The sequence below is a fragment of the Phyllobates terribilis genome, unplaced genomic scaffold (genome assembly GCF_046119375.1).
Source record: "Phyllobates terribilis strain yellow unplaced genomic scaffold, ASM4611937v1 Scaffold_11__3_contigs__length_659146591, whole genome shotgun sequence".
Lineage (NCBI taxonomy): Eukaryota > Metazoa > Chordata > Amphibia > Anura > Dendrobatidae > Phyllobates > Phyllobates terribilis.
This window is the reverse complement of record NW_027362771.1, coordinates 371,830,154-371,848,565: the sequence shown is the minus strand read 5'-3', so window position 1 is coordinate 371,848,565 and position 18,412 is coordinate 371,830,154. Positions and strand designations below refer to the sequence as shown.

The following is an 18,412-nucleotide window of genomic DNA, read 5'->3' as shown; positions in this document are numbered from 1 at the left end:
GCACACCTGTGAAGTGAAAACCATTTCCGGTGACTACCTCTTGAAGCTCATCAAGAGAATGCCAAGAGTGTGCAAAGCAGTCATCAAAGCAAAAGTTGGCTACTTTGAAGAACCAAGAATATAAGACATATTTTCAGTTGTTTAACACTTTTTTGTTAAGTATATAATTCCATATGTGTTAATTCATAGTTTTGATGCCTTCAGTGTGAATGTACAATTTTCATAGTCATGAAAATACAGAAAAATCTTTAAATGAGAAGGTGTGTCCAAACTTTTGGTCTGTACTGTACATATGCATTAAAAAGTGATTAAAAGCAGATACATAACATGTACGATGCAGGTGAGACACATCTCTGAGATCATATTAAGCCTCAGCTATAAACAGAATAAGAAAAGTGCTAACAAAAAGAAGGAGGAGACATATTCACATAATAAATAGCATACTGATATATCTATATATCAAAGTCCCTCACATCATACATGGCCACCATCGGCCCTCATTACCTTAGCAGGAAGACAAAACCTGCATCGGCATGTGTTAACCCCGATGCGCATTTCGGCACTTGTGCCTTTCTCAAGGGGACAGGCAAAAAAGGCACAAGCGCCGAAATCTTTTCAATATTATTTATATTTATATATACATGTGTACACTATACATTGTGCATAGGAAGAAAGCTGTTAATCCATGGTGGGGCAGAGTACTTTGATATGGAGGACTACCTGGCAGCAGCTTTATTAGTCCTCTATTGATAATCTCCTGCTGATAAAAGAGTAATTTTATCAATACTACAGCAAGCAGTCCAGTAAGTGATACATCCCTGGAAACAGAGTCTTTGTCTCTACATTATACTGTTCTCAGCTTAGTTTACATATGCAAATGTTAAAGTACCACTCCAGCATTTGTTTTTTATTTCACTATCCCTTTGCAATTATTAATGTATGTTCAGTGTGCATTAAAATACTTACCGGTCCCTACTGCCTACCTTCTGTTGTTTCTCTCTTCCATCTTGTGACTGCCACTCTTTCATACCAGATCTCAGCGCAGACCATTACTTCCTCTAATGTAAAATTAGCAAATACCCTGCAGTAAGTAATTAGTAAGAGTACATGTAAAAAAACATAGCGTACTGTTATGTTTGATTATGACCACAGTGTGAATGTGCACTTGCATATTGTACTTACATTTCGTACGTAAAGTATTCAGACCCCTTTAAATTTTTCACTCTTTGTTTCATTGCAGCCATTTGGTAAATTCTAAAAAGTTAATTTTTTTCTCATTAAAGTACACTCTGCACCTCATCTTGACTGAAAAAAACAGAAATGTAGAAATTTTTGCAAAGTTATTAAAAAAGAAAAACTGAAATATCACATGGTCATAAGTATTAAGACCCTTTGCTCAGTATTGAGTAGAAGCACCCTTTTGAGCTATACCACACTGCAACCTAAGGCCACAGCTCCACTATCAGCATTGGGTCAGTATTTTTTCTCAAGAGTGGGAGCTAAAACCAGGAGTGGGTAATAAATGCAGAACTGGTGACTTGTTTCTATTATACCTTTTCTCTGTTTCTCATCTGGTTTTGTCTCCCACTCTTGAGAAAAAGTACTGACGAATACTGACCAAATACTGATAGTGGGGCCATGGCCTTATATTGAAGCTACAGAACAAGGATTGGGGGGAACTATATGCAGATGGGTAAGGAATTGGCTAAATGATAGGAAACAAAGAGTCATTATAAATGGTACATTCTCTAAATGGTATATAGTCAGCAGTGGGGTGCCACAGGAATCTGTGCTAGGACTGATTCTTTTTAACCTCTTTATTAATGACCTTGGGGATGGGATTGTGAGCAAAGTGTCAGTTTTTGCTGACGACACCAAACTATGTGGGATATTAAAATCTAATCTTGACATTACGATATTGCAGAATGATCTGGATAAGATAACTGAATGGGCAAACACTTGGCAGATGAGGTTTAATATAGATAAATGTAGAGAAATGCACCTAGGACGGAGTAATCCTATTGCTACATATACATTAAATGGGAGTATACTCGGGACTACAGAACAGGAGAAGTTGAGCAGCAGTACTCAATGTCAAGCAGCAGCTGGAAAAGCAAACAAGATTTTAGGGTATATCAATAGAGAGAGATAAAATCTCACGACTTACATTGAGAAAGTGACTTCTGGTTACATAGCAAACGCTGGAAAGAGCTGACTAGTCACAACTGCAGTGACATAGTCCAGAACAAGAATAGAACAGCACTGGAAAACGCAGAATACATCAGTAATTGACTGAATGCACACATTGGATATACATCAATGATAGCTAGTGGATTGAGAAATGAAAAAAACACTAGAATGGTACTTTAAAGTATACACTGGGACCTTTTCAAGCATATACATTAAATCCAGAATTGCAGTGTGTGCTCAGCCTAATGGCATCATAGTACTGCCGTGCAGCATATTTTATTTGCTTACTTATGCATCAAAGTTCTGTGTGTTTCTTGTTCTAACATTAAAATATCTTTTCACATAGAACAATGACTTATGTGAAAAGCAATAGTTTTTCAGGTAACACCTAAGACTAAGTTTGAGCTAAATTATACAGAAGCAGAAATGGTGCCTTCATGCTGCGCACCATCCACAATCATTTATGCCTATAGAAAAGACTGAAACAATAGCTTGCCGACATTGTTCACGTCTGAAAATAAACGGCCACTGCCTGTAGAATTTACCGAGAAGAGATACGTTCATTCATTGTGCAGTTTGAGAGCATGGCATGGTAGTTCTACAGGAGCATTGTGCTCTCCTTTGTATAGTTATCACAGAACACGACATTTTTATGTGATTGATTGAAGTGGGGATTGAAAAGCATGATTGATTGGCAAGAGGGATATTGAATTTTTCAATGAGCCTGTCACATCCAACAAGTCCACAGGTTTTATGTGCTGTTCAAAGGGCTCATGATATGAATGTTTTTTTGCTTCCAAGAAGTACACCACCGAGGGCGCTTGTCTCACTTTGGACACATCTGACACAGCTTTACCCAAATGTGTAATTTATAGCGAAAGCAGCTCACATGAGGGAATTGTGCTAATGTGTATTAATTGGGGCTGTGTTCTAGCAAGACTCCTTTCTGTCTGTGATAAATGGAGGTACACCTACACAATACCGAAATAGATTTACATTGCCGTTCTTATGTGCAGCCTATTAAGCATCTTTCTAATGGGTGATTGAAGGATAAAAACAAAATATTCCTATTAATGCCATTACGAGGTCATACTGTAAGTTTGTTTTCTTTTATTTAACCTACTGCGCCTGTCACAGAAGTGTTTGCTTTTAACATTCCTGTGATCATTACCGCCATACAGGAGATGGAAGCCTGTGTCTATAAATACCACTTAGTGAACAATAACTCACATGAAAACAGCTTAAATTGATTTAACAAATTGTATTGTATTGTCAACACTTGTTTTTGGACCAAAAATTCAGCTGCTTCTGCCTACGCTTGAAGGGTAACTGTGCTGGTTGTTTCTTATATCTTAACTGTGTATTTCCAATATGTAATGATATACCGTATTTTTAAAATTATAAGATGCACTTTTTTCCCCCCAAATTTGGGAAGAAAATGTGGTGTGTCTTATAATATGAATGTAGCTTATCGCGGGGCAGGGTCACAGGAAGCAGGGTCGCTGCTGCAGGAAGCCCACAGTGGCACGAGTGAGGCGATGCTGTGGGCCCATCAGTCTCCTGCTTTTCTATTGGAGGAGACTGATGGACAGGTCTGGTCACATGTTCCTCCACCAGCAGCCATTTTATGGATTGGTGAGCTGTGCAGTCTGTGAGGAAATCTGCACTAACAAGAGCAGGAGGAGAACCTGTCATACCTATATTATAGTAAGTGCCACAAAATCATGTCCCCAACACACTTGGTAAAATAAAGATAATGTGGCCGACCCCATTACCTCATTCTGCAGCCAGCAATAGACAGTGTAATACAGTGGCTATAAGAGCCAAAGGGTGCAAAATTTTCAATGAAGCCCAACTGCAAAAATGATTTTTAGCCAAAACTGCATGCATTTAAGTAGAATAAAAAAGTCCCCAGAGGAGGATAACCCCTTTAAGCCTCTTCTTTAGGATTTACACAAAATAATCTCCCATATACTCAATTTCATTAATATAATGCAATTGTGTGAATATGCAAATGTATCTTTTAAACCTGTAAAAACCAGTACAAAATCAATGGCTGCATTTCAATATTTGCACAAAAACTTACCTGATTAACATAGCAGTAGAAAAAAAGACATGGACCACACATCCAAATATTATACATTTATGTACTGGGGTTAAGCAAAATTTTCAAAACCGAACACAAGGTTCTGAATTAAAATTTTGATCAGACTGTGTTTGCCCACTGTCACAACACTATGAACCTCATAGTGTGTCCTTAACCTGCAAGGCGTAGCGCTGTGTGGCAACTGCTGCTGCAGCACTGAACTAGGAGGGGGAGCAATCCCAGTGCCAGCAAAGCTCACACAGCTTTGGGCCACATTACCCCACAGACACCGCAACCCAGAAACAATGATTGTCACATATCACCAACACCAATTGAGCTGATCTAAAGAACTTACCTTCCATGTGGTCTCAGACAAAAAGCTGAGAACAAAATTGGTGGAACTCTTTTTGAAATGTCCTCCCACCTAACTATTCCACAATTATGTGTGGGTGTATTGAAAAGTGGAAGTGTTTAGAAACCATATCAACTCACGGCACAAAGTGACAGACCATGTAAAGTTACAGAGCGGTGTCGCCGCGTGCTGAGGCACGTAGTTTTTAAAATTTGACAACTTTTGGCTAACTCAATAACTACAGACTTCCAAACATCCCCTGGCATTAGAATCAGCACAAAAATTTTGTGCTAAGAGCTTAATGGCATGGGTTTCCATGGCCAAGCAGCTGCATGCAAGTCTTCCATCATCAAGTACAATGCCAAGTTTAGGATTGAATGGTGTGAAGCACACTATCACTGTATCAAGGGAAATGTATTATGTGGAATCAAGTTTATCTATCTTTCAGTGTTATAGACAAGTCTAGGTTTAGTGAAAGTCAGAAAAATATTACCTGTCTGACTATAATGTTTGAAGGAAGAAAGATAATCCCATGGAATTGTTTTTCAGGGGTTGGGCTAGGCCCATTTGGTACAGTGAAGAGAAATCTTAATGCTTCAGCAAAAAATGACTTTTTGGACAATTGTATGCTTACAACTTTGTGGGAAAAGTTTGGGGAAGGTTTTTCATGTTCCAACATGACTAGGTCCATAAATCTATGGTTGGGCAAGTTTGGTGTGGAAGAACTTGACTGGTCAGCTCCGAGCCCTGACCTCAATCCCATCGAAAACCTTTGGGATGAACTAAAATGGAGATTGTGAGTCAGGCCCTTTTGTCCATCATCAGTGTCTGACCTCGCAAATGCTCTTCTGGACCTTGCCGAAAGCCTCCTCAGAAGCGATAAAGCTGTTTTAGCTATACAGGGAGGACAAACTGCATATTAATGCTAATGGATTTAGAATGGAATATCATAAAAGCTCTTGTAGCTGTAATGTGTAGGTGTCTAAATATTTTTCCTCATATAGCGTATCTTTAAGTAGTATTACTGAGTAATATCAATAAAATAATAATTGTTAATGCAACTCTCCTCTTTGGCAGCAGTGACCTTCATCTTATCGTACTTGTATGCTGCTTCATATGTCAGATGCAATGAATGTAGCTGTTCCAAGCGTATTCACACACTGTGCTCTATAGGAGACCACACTGATTAGTTAGCAAGAAGTTTCATTGCTTATTGATAATCATTTACCGTTTATCCATCTCTCAGGCCTTTAACAAATTTAAAGAAAGCTAGCAATTGTGTGAAGTTAACTAGTAAAGTAATGACTTCCATCTAACAAGCAGACAGTAGCTCCAGAGACGCTAATGTAATCTATCAAAGATGCGGTTCAATAAGTCCTAAACTAAAAATAGATAAAACAAAGTGTAAACCCAGCATGACACACACTCAGTTAAATTAGATGAAAAGTGTATCACAAGATTCTTTATCTTCCCATTAATCAAAAAAAGACCCAATTTATCTGTATGTCAGCAAACTCTTGTCAATTATGTCTTATTATTAGTATATGTTTTAGGAAATATCAGTAATACCATTTTTTAAAAGCGGTTATTCCAACTAACCAAGCTCCAACATAAGGAAGTCCTCCCAGGAATCATCCATGGGTGCTACTGTTCATACTCATGGTAATTACTAAAGGAAACTGTAGGTGGGTATCCTCATGTGAAGGAGTGCCATGTAAATCTAGTACTACATGGATAGGCCCCCTCTATGACAGTCATATTCCCAAATAGGAGACATAGGCAGAGGTTGTACAGTAGGAAAAACTCCAGTAATTTGAGATCTTATGAGTTATTCTCACATAATATTATGTGAAATTTAGAATGTGTTATGTATGAATTCACTTATAAAGTTACCAGGTATAATTATAAATGAAAAAGTATACTGTTGTTTACTTTTCTAGAGACAAAGCACTTAAAGGGGTATTCCCATCTCCAAGATCCTATCTATCCCAGTATGTAGTAGGTGTAATAATAGTAATATGAGCAAATATATCTAATTAGAAATGTAGTATAGTATTATTGATCCACTATCTCTTTCCTCATGTGCAGGCATCGCAGGACCTTAGGTATCTAACCCCAAGCCATCCGCTTCTGATGCCACATCAATTCTGAATGAATGTGACCCGTATACCTCAGGGCTAAGGCCCAGCTCAGCAATCCCTTTTTTAAACACCGCTATGAACTGAAAACGTAACAAAAAGTCTTCATTTTCATGACACAATAATGGGCCCTTCCGCCCTGGCCAAACCTGCCAATAAGCCAATAAACATCTCTTAGGACAAAGAAAAGATCCAATAACCTTACCCAATATTACTCGTTTACCTTTGCCCAATTGATCCGTCTTTCCCTGCCTAATCCAAAATTCAATGCCCCCATCTCGACCGCTCATATCCTCAGCAAACAAACCCCCAACCTTATTCCGGCTTGGTGCTACCAATTCACCTAATCTTAGCGCGCCAAAAAACGCCAATGAAAAAGCCAACCTAAACAGTGTGACTTCAAAAACTGAACAACAAATCTTATCCACTACAAAACCCAAACGTTCCAAAATACTAAAGGTTACTGGCCTCCGTTTATCCAACTCTTTACCTCCTCTCCTAAAGCCCTTGAGAGCTTGCTTCACTAAAAAGTACTTCGTAACATCATTTATCCCCTGCAAACGCTAAACCTGCAACAAACTTGCCAACTTTTGAAACCGACCATCCGCTCTCAGCTGCTCTTCCCACGAGAAACAACACCGCCATATCTCTATCTCCATCACTCTCCATCACACCCCACTGCATAAACCAACTTTGCCATACTCGCCACGATGCCTCGTATGATGCCCAGGTCTGCCTTGTGATGGACTCCCATATTAACCGTCCCGCTCCTCCATAACCAGCTGCCACAAACGCGAAGGGCATTCCTGTCCCACGTCCTCTGCCTCTGGAGCTAGCATCCGAAAACGATCCCACTGAAAATGAGACAAGGCATCTGCTATGGAATTTTGTACACCTGGAACATGGACTGCTGTAATCCAAGCGTTCAGTTTAAGACAACAAAGTACTAGTTCCCTCAGCAGCCTAATCACCGGTGGAGACGAGGCCGACAAACTGTTGATGACAGACACCACTCCCATGTTATCGCAGTGAAACCGAATTCTCCTGTTGGCAAAACACTCTCCCCAAATAGTAACCGCAACAACAATAGGAAACAATTCCAAAAATGGCAAGTTCCTCGTAAGACCCCTCTCTTTCCACATCTTCGGCCACTCGCCAACGCTCCACCGCCCCTTCCAGTAGGCCCCGTAACTGACACCTTCTGCTGCATCCGTAAATATCTCACAATCAAAACTGTTCAAAAACTCCTGCTGGATTAACGACCTGCCGTTAAAACTTTCCAAAAACAATTTCCAAACTTTCAGATCCTCCTTGTGGTCCTTATTAAGGCGAATGAAATGATGCGGCGCACGCACTCCTGCTGTCGCTCCTGACAACCTGCGACAAAATATTCTGCCCATTGGCTTAATCCTGCAAGCAAAATTCAAACGCCCTAACAGCGACTGTAGCTCCCTCAGGGTCACCTTGCGCAACTTCCCGATCCTATCGACCTCCTGCTTAAGCAAACTCAATTTATCATCAGGTAACCGACACTCCATTCTTTCGGTATCAATTACAATGCCCAAAAAACTTAAAATGGTGCAAGGTCCTTCCGTTTTTTCTTCTGCTAACGGTACGCCAAAATGCTCCGCTACCCACACCATAGTACCTAACAAATTCCTACACAACAACGATAGCGGGGGGCCTATAAACAAGAAGTCATCCAAATAATGAATGACCGACTTAACAGAAGCCAGGTCCTTCACTACCCATTCCAAAAAGGAGCTAAACGTTTCAAACAAAGAACACGAAATAGCACAACCCATTGGCAAACACTTATCCACATAGTACTCCCCTTCCCAAAAACAACCTAACAACGGGATGCTATCCGGGTGAACTGGCAACAACCTAAAGGCTGACTCGATATCAGTCTTAGCTAGCAACGAGCCAGGCCCGTATCTCCGTACCCAATGCACCGCCGCGTTGAATGATGTATATTCAACCGAACACAACTCCTGCGCAATGCCATCATTAACCGAAAGCCCCTTCGGGTACGACAAATGCTGAATTAAACAAAACTTATTCAGCTCTCTCTTGGGCACAACCCCCAACGGCGAGATAATCACCTTGCTACTAGGCAATTCCTGAAACGGTCCAGTCATCCTGCCAAATTCCACCTCCTTAGCCAATTTCACACTAACCACTTCTGGATGAAGGGAAGCCGACATCAAATTTTTAACTGAAAAGGGGACCTCATGATCAGGAGGAGGGATTCAAAACCCTTCCAAAAAACCATCTGCAATGACCTTAGCCTTCAACTGATCCGGATACCTACTTAGAAAGGGGGCCATCGCGTGAAACCTCACCGGAGTCACCCCCTTGACCGGTACCCACTGTCGGCTTTCCCTTACCCTTCTTAAAGCATTTTGATGCTCCGTGTGAACTTCTGTTACAATGGGAGCACACATGTTTAAATTTACAGGAGGTCCCGTACTTGCATTGGCCATCATTAAATTGCCAGCAAGTTCCCGCTTCCTTTTTAGTGCTGTGTGCCCCTTGACTACTTCCCCCGTGTCCCGCTGACTGATTCCTGCTACTGTTGCTCCCGTGAAAGGACTGCCCATACCTCACTGGAGCCATAACCTTCAACCACAAACCAATGTCCTTTTGATCCCATCTGATCTCCGGGCGGACAGCTTTTCTCTGCCGAAATTGCTCATCATATCGTAACCACGCCTGACCCCCGTAAGTACGATGAGCCTCCCCAATAGAATCAAGGTAGCAAAATAAACCTGAGCAATTATCCGGAACTTTTTCCCCAATAACGCTAGCCAATATTGCAAAAGCCTGTAACCAATTAACAAACGTCTGAGGAATCAACCTCCACCTACGCCTCTCTTCTTCCTCTTTTTTACTATCGTCCTTTTTACCCTTATCCAGATTAAACTTTTCCAGCGGAAGAAGGGAAAAAATTTCAACATAGTCATCCCGCCAAATTTTTTCCTTTACCTCCTTTTTTAAGTGTGGCCCCAACGGCCCCTCAAAGCACACATATACCTCCCTTTTGCCCTATCATCCAGTTTTACGGTATCCACTTTGTCCTTCTCTGTCTGTACACAAACCGATACCCCAGAAGGTGTCCCGGCTGCATTCACCGCCAACCTGGCCGACTCGCTCCCCACCTGCCACAACACCGATTGACTAGGTACCCACGCCGCCGCAGGTAACAAACCTCCTTGATTAACTCCACCACCGTCTATTCTAGCCAAAATTTGCGACATACTAAATAAAATGTCCCTAAGACCCGCTACGTCTGACCCACGACCTCCCCTAGTATTTTCCCCGCTGGGCCCAGCCAACTGCCTATCACCTCCCCCATCCACTAATGACCCAGCGGGCGACAAACAATACATGGACGCATACTCACCAAGCTGCGCAGGTGCTGTGTCCCCGCCAGCCGAACGTCCCGAGTCCTGATGAATCCTGGATTCGCCTTGATCCTCGCCACACTCCGATTCGTCAGACTCCTGCTGCTGCTCAAGGCCCGCGCCCCTGGCCTCCTCGTCACCAGGGGGGACCTGCGCACGTGCCGATGTCCCCGCCAATCGTCTCCCACCTGTCCCGACTCCGGTCCTCCCCGCCATCCGCGGCAATCCTCGAATTCCAGACCCGGACTCCCTAGCCCGATCCGTGGTGGTCCGTGGGTGACTGCCAGGCAGCCCTGTGCTGCTGCCCGCCGCTCCACTGGCATGAATTTGCTGACCCGAGCCAGGCAGCAGGTCCCCGAATTGCTGCTGCCTGCCCATGCACCTGGGCTGCTGTCTCCTTCTGCTGATGTTCCTGGCAGGCACCCCGACTGGTACATCGCCAGGTGTGCCTGCTGTGCTGGTGGTCCCTCTGGTCCGCTCATCCGCTCTGGGGCTCCGATTTCTGATGGGCAAGCGGCGCCATGCATCGGCGCCGACTCCTTCAGCGGGGGGCGTGTCCAGGCACCCTCCGCTCGCTTCCTGAGTGCCCCTGTCACGTGACGCTGGTTCCGGAAGTGACGTTTGACGCACTTCCGGTAAGGTCCCGCCCACCGGAAGGTGACGCGGCTGCAGCGCGGGCTTTGCTTCCGGCGCAGCCCGGGCTCTAGTATTGCGGCGCACTGCCGGAGCAGGCCGCACTACAGCCGCATGAGGCACTTCGGTCGCGAACAGCGACCCGATGCTGGAGGAGCCCGCAGGCCGGCTGGGCGGATTCCTGCCGCGGCGGGCGCGCTGGCGGGGGGTTCTGCCGGCCCGCTCACCGGACGCAGGGTCCCCTGAGGGGCTCCACAGCCTGCGCCTGCAGCCCGTGCTAACCATCTCCGGGGAGAGCCTCTCGGGGGGCCGCGTCCTTCTACTGCTTCTTCCAGATCCCGACGGAGGTTCTTCTGCCCCGGCGTTCCCCAGCAATCCCGACAGCTGGGACTCGAGCCACCCTCCACGCCTGGATCTGGCAGCCTCCCTCAGCTTGGTGATCAGGGAATCAACGGTCTCCATAGTCCTGGTAAGTGTACCAAACAATGGGAAAGTGGCAGGTTTTTTTTTGAGTTCAGCAACGTTCCCCGCTGACTTCCTTCCTGGACTGACCGTTTTCCCGCACTTTTCCCTATTATATCTCCCCCCCCCTTTTCCAATGCCCCGCCCCTCCAGGCTTATAACCAATCCCGATATTAGGATTTAATATTACACCCTCCTGGCCTATCCCGGTCATGTGGGGCTTCCTTCTAGTTACACTTGCTTCCAGCCCCCTTCTTTAATTTTAAACCAACTTGCACTCTTGGCCAGGCAAAGCGTTCATCAGTTTGTGAGTTGAGAGTAAAACATGTCTGTGCTGTTTTGTAGACACAGGTTGGTGACACCAAATATTGATTTGATTTAAATTTATCTTTTGTTCATTCACTTTGCGTTTTGTTAATTAACAAAAATAAATTTTTAGCACTTCTATTTTTTAAAGCATTTTTCCACATGTGCGTAAGGGCTGCTTCAGACGTCGGCGCAAATCAGTCCAAGCAAGGACCACAATGCACGAACTGGCTGCAGGTCTGCTGACCTGAGCGTGACAGCCTCAATGATCATGTCAGGAGAGCCACAGCCAATCTGTACATGCAGGTCTGTGCCTGGACAACTTTGCACAGATGTCTAAAGCAGCCCTAAAAGCTTTGTGGGATGAATAGATAAAAATAGGAAAAGAGGAAAATATGAAGGTTGAATAGAAGTGTATATAAACTGACACAAAGGCAGACCTACAGTACTGTGCAAAAGTTTTAGGTAGGTTTGGAAAATATGCTGCCAAACAAGAATGCTTTAAAAAACGGACCAGAAAATGGTTTATTTTTTATCATTTAACAAAATGCAAAGTGAGAGAACTTAAAAGAGATCTAATTCAAAACAATATTTATTGTGTCTACCCTTTGCCTTCAAAACAAAGCATAAGTTATACTTGCACACAGTTTTGAAGGAACTTGGGCAAGGAAGTTGTTTCAAACATCTTGAAGAACTAACCACAGATCTTCTGTGGATGTAGGTTTGTGCAAATCCTTCTGTTTCTTCATGTAATCTTACACAGACTTGATGATGTTGAGATTAGGGCTCTGTGGGGCCAAATCATCACTTCCTGGACTCCTTTTTCTTCTTTACATGGAAGATAATTCTTAATAACATTAGCTCTATGTTTGGGGTAATTTTCTTGTTGCAGAATAAATTTGGAACCAATCAGATGCCTTCTTGATGGTATGGCATGATGGATAGGTTTTCCAAGATGTTGGGACAACCTCCATGCTAAGTTCCTTAAAAAACTGTGTGTAAGTGTACCTAAATAAATTGATGCGGTTTTAAAGGCAAATTCTTAATTTCATTTAGATTTCTCTTTTGTTCATTCACTTTGCATTTTGTTAATTGGTACCAAATTAAGTATTAAGACTTCTATTTTTCAAAGTATTCTTACTCTGTAGCATTGTTTCGCACCTACCGAAAAAATTTCATAGTATTGGATGTTTTTCCTCTTTGTGACTAGCAGAAATGATTTGCATTCTACATAAGCACTAGTCTCAATATGTAGATTGTCCTTGTCTCTCTTAAGTGTTAACAAAGGAACCAACTTTGCAATCAAAGAATAATCATTTACTGTACATGTGTAAAATAAAATATCATAAGCACATCAGGGACTTAAGCAATCAATAAATCTTGAGTGTAAAACAAAGTTCAAATGTATCTACATTTTGGCTTATTAAAAAATGTCTTAATTACCTGATGTTAAGTGGTTTGCTCACCTTGTCATGTTTCATCACTATGTACAGAGGGATGCAAGACTTTAGTTCTGGTAGAAATCCATGAATTCTGGTTATCTCAACCCATGAACAAGCCTATATAGGATGCAATGTCTCTACTGAATTCTAAAAGCCATTATAAAATATTATCTGAAAGTTGGCCAAACCCCCTGACTTCGAAGAGACTGGCCAACCTTTTGCCTTTCAATGTCAGGAGTAGTGTTGAGCCACCCCCGTAGTGTTCGAGTTCGGTTCGGTTCGTCGAACACCCGTGTGTTCGCCGAACTGTTCGTCGAACTGTTCGTCGAACACCTTCGAACACCGTTAAAACCAATGGCAGGCAAACAAAAACACATAGAAACACATAGAAAACACCTTCAAAGGTGTCCAAAAGCTGACAAACTGCTCAGAAGACACAACTAACACATGGAAAAGTGACAAGTACATATAGTCATGCGAAAAGAAAAGAGGTGGAGGAGTAAAAGGAGGGGGAGACACAGATATAGGCATGTCATGCCCTTCTAAAATCCAAAAAGTGAGAAGCCGACACGTTCAGTCCGCTCCTGCCCGTGCCACCTCCGTGTCGCCGGGTTTGTGCCAGAGCCGCGGTGAACCCTGACGGCCAGCCCCCCTCTCCCAATACTGGTGCCTGTCCGCTGGTGGGTCGAGCGAGCCCCCCTGTGGTGGAGGCTGTTATGTTCTGCTACCAGAGCTAAGGAAAGAGAGGAGATCTGTCCCTACGATAGAACTCAGCTTAATCCCTACGATGTAACAGGGAACCTGATCCTGCGATCAGACCTGCTAAAGTCCTAAGCTAGTCTGTACGGAGACCTATAGATATGGGGAAGGAATCCCTACAAGTACTAAGGACTGGGAGGAAAATGGGACACCTCCTAACAGAAATAGTAGCAGACAGACGAACAAACAAAATATATAGAACATAGAGGTCCGTAGACCAAGCAAACTAACAGAGTAGATACAGAGCACAGGCTAGCTAGAAAGTAGTTATACAATGAAGTCCAGCAAAGCCAGAAGGGCGGAGCAGGATTAAATAGGCCAACAAGGTCATGTGACCAGCAAAGGAAAAAACCTAAGAGCAAGGTTCTAACAGTACCCCCCCTTCTAAGAGGATCCTCCGGATCCCCTAGGACCAGGCTTATCAGGAAATCTCCTGTGAAACGCTCTGATAAGTCTGGACGCGGAAACATCATCCGACCTCACCCAAGAGTTATCCTCGGGTCCGAAACCTTTCCAGGCCACAAGATACTGCAAACTACCTCTATACCGTCTAGAGTTAAGGATGCGAGAAATTTCATATTCCCCATCCTCCACCACCGGAGGAACAGAGGCAGAGGCGTCACAATCCGATACAACAGCTTTTTTCAACAGAGAGACATGAAATACCGGATTAATTCTCCAGGAGGTAGGAACCTCCAACCTAACAGCAGATTGGTTGACAACCTGAAGCACCTTAAAGGGCCCTACAAACTTGGGACCCAATTTCTTAGAAGGAATCCTCAACCGCAGATTCCTAGAGGACAACCAAACCATGTCACCAACAGCGAACAAAACCTCCTGTCGTTTCCTATCAAAGTAGTCTTTAGATTTTCTGTTGGCCTCCTGAAGATTACCACGCACATCCGTCCAAACTCTCTCCAAATCACCGGAAAAATTCTCCTCCTCAGGCACGGCAGATCCCAACTTGGAGAACGACCCAAACGACGGATGTCTCCCAGAACAACAAAAAAAAGGCGAACAACCAGCAGAAGAAGATGTATGATTGTTCAGAGCAAATTCAGCAAGTGGCAGAAACTCAGACCACCCCTCTTGATTGTCTGCCACAAAACAACGCACGAACTGCTCAACATCCTGGTTTTTCCTTTCTGTCTGGCCATTAGATTCAGGATGATATCCGGACGAGAACGACAAATGAACTCCCAACCTGTCACAAAAGGCACGCCAAAAACGAGCCACGAACTGAGGACCCCTATCAGAAACAATGTCAGTAGGAACGCCATGAAGTCTGACAATTTCCTTGACAAAGGCCTTAGCGAGAGTTTTAGCGCAGGGCAGTTTGATGAAGGGAACCAAGTGACACATCTTGCTAAAACGGTCCACGACCACCCAGATGACAGTAAAACCCTCAGAGGGGGGAAGGTCAGTTATAAAGTCCATAGCCAAATGTGTCCAAGGAGCACTGGGAACCTCCAAAGGACAAAGCAACCCCGCAGCAGGAGTATGTGAGGACTTAGATCTAGCACATATAGTACATTGACGCACCCACTTAATGACTTCCTTCTGCCATCCAGGCCACCAAAAACTGCGACCCACCAGTCTCTTGGTCTCAGAGATTCCGGGATGACCTGCCAACCGAGATTCGTGACACTCAACAAACAAATCTCTCCTAAAGGTCCCAGGCACAAACAACCTCCCATGAGGAGTGTTAGATGGGGCATTCTCCTGTGCTTTAAGAATCTCATCTTCCAAAACGGAGTCCAAAGCAGCTATCACAACACCTTCTTGTAAAATGTTCTCCTCTTTCTCAGCACCGACTATGGGAGAAAAACTGCGAGACAAGGCATCCGCCTTAACATTCTTAGTACCAGGGATGTAAGTAACGGAGAAATTAAACCGCGAGAAAAACAGTGCCCACCTAGCCTGACGGGCATTCAGGCGCTTGGCAGCATCAAGATATATCAGATTTTTATGATCCGTAAGAACCTGAACGGGAAATTCCGCACCTTCCAAGAAGTGGCGCCAGTGTTCAAATGCGAGTTTAATAGCCAATAATTCCCGATTACCAATATCGTAATTCAGTTCAGTCTCCGAAAAATTTTTTGAAAAAAAGGCACAGGGATGTAATCCATCCCCGTTATCCTGAGACAATACTGCGCCAACCCCCACAGAGGAAGCATCAACCTCAACCAAAAACGGCTTAGTCACATCAGGCTGCATAAGGATGGGAGCAGAGGTGAACCTCTCCTTGAGATACACAAAAGCTTCAATGGCCTCAGAAGACCACTGAACCGCATCAGCACCTTTCCTGGTGAGATCGGTCAGAGGTTTGACAATACTAGAAAAAATTTTTATGAATTTTCTGTAATAATTGGCGAAACCCAAAAACCTCTGTTTCGATTTCAAACCAATAGGCCTAGGCCATTCCTGCACAGCTTGAACTTTAACCGGGTCCATCTCAAAACCTTCGCTGGAGATAATGTAACCCAAAAAACTAATTCTCTGTACAGCGAACTCACTTTTCTCCAGCTTAGCAAAAAGCGAATTGTCCATTAATAACTGTAATACCTCACGTACGCTCCGCCAATGAGACTCCAGATCCGGCGAATAAATCAAAATGTCATCCAAATACACAACCACATTTTTGCAGATCAAAGGTCTAAGAATGTCATTAATAAGATTCTGAAAAAATGCAGGAGCATTAGTAAGACCAAAAGGCATAACCAGATTCTCAAAATGACCCACAGGAGTGTTAAAAGCAGTCTTCCATTCGTCACCCTTGGAATTTAAACAGGCAATACGGGCATGACTGACCATTTTTTTTTCTTTCTTCATACGAAGCTCACAGCCTTTAATCAAATGACCAGATTTTCCGCAATAGAAACACAAGCCTTCAGAAAATCTACGGTCTTTTTCTTGAGAGCGAGGTGCCACCGATCCAATCTCCATCGGTTCACCACTGTTAGTACACACATTCTCATAACCAGAAACTGACATAGCAGAGGATTTGCTCTCATTAACCCTTGCACGCAGTCTCCTATCCACCCGTATAGCTAATTGCATAGCCTGTTGCAAATCTTCAGGTGTAGGATAAGCAATTAGCAGGTATTTAACCCTTTCATTGAGCCCAGCAAGAAATAGACTTTTCAGAGCAGAATCGTTCCACCCTGTTTGAGTAGACCAACGACGGAAATGAGTACAATATTTTTCCACATTACCTGATCCCTGTTTCAAACGTCTCAACTCAGTCTCGGCTGATGAGACACGGTCAGGATCATCATATAATAGTCCCAAAGCAGAAAAAAAACTATCCACTGATCTGAAGCATATATCACTAGGTTGCAAAGAAAAGGCCCACTCCTGAGGCTCTTTGCGCAAAAGTGACATTATGAACCCTGTGCGCTGGGATTCATCCCCAGAGGACTTGGGTCTCAAACGAAAATACAATAAGCAAGCATTTTTAAATGAAAAAAATTCTCGGTGTTCACCAAAAAATAAATCCGGCAAACATACCTTAGGCTCCAAGAAATGTGCTCCAGGACAGTTACTCACGTGCTGACGGAGCTCGGCCACCTCCAGAGAGAGTCCCTGCAGGCGATGAGCCAAATCCTGAACCGACACCATGATGGAACAGAAAAATCTTTCCTTAGAGAATTTGCAGGCTGGACTTACTGTTATGTTCTGCTACCAGAGCTAAGGAAAGAGAGGAGATCTGTCCCTACGATAGAACTCAGCTTAATCCCTACGATGTAACAGGGAACCTGATCCTGCGATCAGACCTGCTAAAGTCCTAAGCTAGTCTGTACGGAGACCTATAGATATGGGGAAGGAATCCCTACAAGTACTAAGGACTGGGAGGAAAATGGGACACCTCCTAACAGAAATAGTAGCAGACAGACGAACAAACAAAATATATAGAACATAGAGGTCCGTAGACCAAGCAAACTAACAGAGTAGATACAGAGCACAGGCTAGCTAGAAAGTAGTTATACAATGAAGTCCAGCAAAGCCAGAAGGGCGGAGCAGGATTAAATAGGCCAACAAGGTCATGTGACCAGCAAAGGAAAAAACCTAAGAGCAAGGTTCTAACAGAGGCAGCTCTAAGCTTTTTAATTTAAATTGTCTCTTTAATTTGAATGAATACACTTTAAATCCATTTACAAGGATCTATTGGAGGGCAAGTCTCATGCCAGCAGCCGCGTAATTCCAGCTCCAGTAGCGTCCACTAAAGCTGCTGCAGTTAAAAAGCTTTTATAAGGATCGAGCTCGGCTGTCCACCGCAAGGCATCCTACTGCCAGTCCCAGCCCCTATGCCTTGGGGTGCCTCCTGATGCTCTTCACTGAGTATCCCGTGGTCCCGAAGCATTTCCTTTGAAAAAATTAAGTGTCCAAACTACAGGTGGTGTAGCTTGCTTAACAGCCGGGATAATCCGCTGACTAGCAGACACTGCTACTAGGCACAAAGTATTTCCTGGGCTAGATGCAGTTAAAAATTTGTAATTAGATACTCTCGTTGGATGCTGAGAAAGCATTCCATAGAGTCTCCTGGCACGCCATATATGAGTCTCTTAAAAAGCTTGGGGTAGGGGTCTAGGGGACCCTTTTATAGCCAAAATCACGGCCCTGTATCACAATACGTC

The 18,412-nt window shown here is 43.7% G+C and overlaps 1 protein-coding gene across 3 annotated transcripts in view; it reads left to right on the top strand.

The window, feature by feature from the left end:
- ENTREP2 (endosomal transmembrane epsin interactor 2) overlaps positions 1-18,412 on the top strand; it is a 1,396,283-nt gene that overhangs the window by 610,149 nt on the left and 767,722 nt on the right. The window lies entirely within an intron of this gene.